Below are 4,194 nucleotides of genomic sequence, written 5' to 3'. Positions count from 1 at the left end.
TAGTTATCATTGATGACCTTTTGTTATTCCAATCCCTTATATTCACTTATGACAGTCGTTCCATCCTATTTATTACCCCTATGCTAAAACTCTAATGCATATTTGGTTGTAAGCAGCTGATGAGAAACCACGAAATATAATGAATTCATATTATTCTGCATCAATATTTGTTCTGTTTTTATTTGAATTCATAAAGGGAACTAACTGCATGAAATTATTGAGAAATTACTGTCCCATTCTTTCTCAGCATCATCTTACCACGTAAACATTGGAGTTGTTAGTTACACTGACCTTGCTTAATTAAGGATCACCTCTCTATATACCGAAGATATCACTAGAATATTTACCAGCTAATCTAGTTTCAATTTTGAGATAGAATAATGAAATAACATGAGCTAGAGAGCCACTGAAACCCACGTCGTATTGAGTAGTTTTATAGTTATGGATTAAAACTGTTTGGTGTAACTTATCAGTAATCTTAAATGGAATCCAAAAGAATTCCAACTCTCCAAAGTTTTCTACAATTTTCTATTTCGTATTAGAAATTATCTTAAGAATGTGAACTAATTTCTATAAACTATTAATTAGTAGCATCATTGAAATTTGCTCTGCAATTGACCAGTCTCTTGTTGACATATGTGTGCGCCTCGATATTGCCTTAAGTTACAAGCTTTATAAGTAAAAATGGATAGTGGCTAGCAGTGGAATCCTGGACGCGCGTTTCGTCCTACTTGGACTCATCAACTGGGTGTACCTGCATCCCACAGTCCAAGACTCAAAGCCAGTACTGTTCGCTTCAAACTCCAACCCGTTATCCATTAAACTACTGAGTCCTGATAGCTACTTGCTTTTGCAATGGTGCAAAGTTTAGATTCACTTGGCATTTGATAGTGTGGACTATGCAGTAAATACTTCATTCGCAAAATATCCATCAATTGTCTCAGATTTTGTTGTTGTTCCTTCGTTTCCATACCAATCCCTTTCTGTTTGCGTTCTTTTCTCTACGATTTTCTCAACCTTCTACCTCCAAGCATTCCAGTTTTGATTGGTGATATACACTACTTATATCTGTCAACATCAGTAGCACACACCACACTACCATCTAGCATTACAAAACAGAGCTCCAACGACTGAGTTGTTGGAATAACTAGATGATAATCATATAAATGAGGTTGTATTTCATGTAAAAACGAATCCGAAATAATTTTAGACATCACAATAAATATTCGATAAGAATATGAACTTCATGAAATGTTATGAATGAAGTAAGAGACAAGAAATGCTTCATGAATGGTTCTTATGTCTGAGAATAAAAGTAATGAATTATAACTTAGAGTTCTTTAAATAACCGAAACAATAACTAATCTCAGTGATCTATCGGTTAGGTGATCTGGTGCGAGACTGGTAGATCCTGAGTTCGAATCTCGTGAGGCGGGGTCGTGAATGCTCACTACTGAGGAGTCCCATAATAGGACGAAACGGCCGTCCAGTTCTTCCAGGTTTCCCATGGTGGTCTAGCTTAAATTGACTCACGCTTTCAACTATGAAAATACTAAATCTCCACAAAAACCCCTTCTGATAATCTAAATAAATGAAAAACAACAGCTTTAACTATCTTCCATGTTAAAGTGGTAGGTCTGTACTCTGTTTTATAACTTGACTCAATTCATATCTCATGAATAAATAATTGTCTCAATTAATAATTGAATCAATATCTTCTTTTCATTTACATAAGGACAATTAATTTAATACTCATCCACTTGACCATACTTAACTGAATTCATATGAATTCATGTGTTATTATCAGAAGGGGGGTTTTGTGGAGGTTTTAGTAATTTCGTAGTTGAAATCAGGAATCAATTGAAGATAGACCACCATGGAAAACCTGAAAGCATTGGACGGACGTATCGTCCTATTGTGGGATTCCTCAGTAGTGGGCAACCACAATCCCGCCTCGCGAGTTCAACCGGGTCTGTTTTGAGATAGTAATTTACAGCAACTATCTCACACCCGATTTCGATTATGGTTAATTTTGTTTAATTCCTTTTATTAACTTACTTAACAGACATTGTCGTTTGGATAGTAACAATTGGCATATATCTTTGTACTGTTATGATCACTAGAGTACATGACAGACTCTAGCCAAAACATTGACTGCTTAAATATCATTCGATGACTCATCCTCCTCCCCATATATGTATGCACGCAAATCCTAGTATTAGCTTTTGCTTTGTCTTGCTGAGCCCTTATACAATTTGACTATAAATTTGTCCATGTAATTGCTCGCGCTTGCTCGCTGACACTTACTCATGTGCTTATAGCTTTTTGACCTGCGTTATTTGATAATAAACTGTAGTTGCAGCTTCTCTTTACCTTTTGATTTCATGCACCGTTAAGATTTGTATTATGACCGTTATCGAGGTGAAAGATTAGCAAAGCATTGCACTACAAACTCACTGAAGACAATGATGGACAGTTGCTCAATTTCATGGATTGGTTGAAGTTAGACATAAACACCGTTGAATGTCGGCTCAGTGATTTGGAGGTTAAGCGCTCGCGCGCGAGATTGATAGGTCCTCGTAAGCACTGGATGGTGATTTCATTCTAGTATGAAAGTCCTCAACAATCACAAATACCAGAACATGATTATAAGTAAATAAATCTATTATATAGTATAACAAGTTCATAATCATACAACATTTTATACAAATTTTTTTCGTTAACATGCAAACTGTTTAGTTCTGTTCTTATATATATATACATGACAATGTTACTATGAGAACAAAATTTACATTTTTTGTGCTTTGTTCTACATCATTGAACTGTGTTTATACCGGATGAAATAACTGACTCAAATGATAATAATAATGAACTGTCAGAATAGAAAACACCGAATTGTATAAACTTAATATAAATAATAATTCGGTCTATCGCAAAATTGATTCTTCTCAATTCATACAATTACTTTTTAGTTGCTATGTTGAAATATTATACAATCAAACGTTTGACATTAGCAATGGTTACAATTATATATGTACTTTTTGATTAGTTGGATACAATGTGTAATTTAACATGCAAATGAGAGAAAAACCATGGGGATAAATGATTTGAAAAGAAATGGTTAATAAGTTGTTGAAAAAACAGCATAATTGACACAAAGATTCTAATTATGCAAAGTATATGATACAGGTTAAAATGGAAATTATTAAGTTACAAAATTATAGGGTACAGAATTGATATCAACGTATACACTGTAACAGTTAGTACTCATGTACAAATGGAGTTATATTTAGTAAACAATGAAGAAACAATTAAGGCTATATCGAGGCAATACGCACAGTATGCATATATGCCAATAAGAAACTGATCAGTTGCAGTCCTAACATATCAATGGGAAGATTCAAACAAACAATTCTAAATGAATTTAAATTTCACCCCATCGCACAAGCAAGTGTCTATCAGGACTCAGTAGCTGAGTGGATAACGCGATGGCGTTTGAAGCGAGGGTACTGTGTACGAGCCCCAGAGTGAACATCAACTCTGAGATGTAGGTACATCCAACTGACGAGTCAGAAATAGGACGAAACGCGCGTCAAACTGGATTCCATTGCTAGCCACTATACATCTCTGCTTATAATGCTTGTGAATTAAGGCTATATCGAGGCAATACCCGCGGTATGCACATATGCCAATTAGAGACTGACCAGATGCAGTCCTAACACATCGATGGGAAGATTCAAACAAACAATACTAAATGAATTTAAATGAAGAAAGAGTTCCAGGTATACTAGGAGATTGACAAATATCACGTCATGACAATTACGAAATATCAGACATCAAGAAAAACGCAACAGTAAGGAACCAGCACATTTTCACTAAAAATGATTCAGACGTTATAATTGCGAATAAATGTTTTTTTGGTGGACAAATCCATTCCATGTAGCCATCCTTTGAAATCATTTGGAACTACAAAGAAAAAACAAAGAAATAGAGCATAGAACAACAACAAAAATATACCCTGAAAAATCTCCCGTTTTACTTCTGCTTCACTTACTCCTAATTTACTGACCTCACTACAAACAATTCTATACAAATTATTCAACTGTTTCACGTAACCTAAAAACAATGAATGACAGTGTATTCTGGATTTAACCATACATAGTGTAAAGATATCATAATTTCTGCTTGTGAACA

This window comes from Schistosoma mansoni (assembly GCF_000237925.1).
Source record: "Schistosoma mansoni, WGS project CABG00000000 data, chromosome 1 unplaced supercontig 0034, strain Puerto Rico, whole genome shotgun sequence".
NCBI lineage: Eukaryota > Metazoa > Platyhelminthes > Trematoda > Strigeidida > Schistosomatidae > Schistosoma > Schistosoma mansoni.
The sequence above is the reverse complement of the archived record's forward strand: the minus strand, read 5'-3'. Positions refer to the sequence as shown.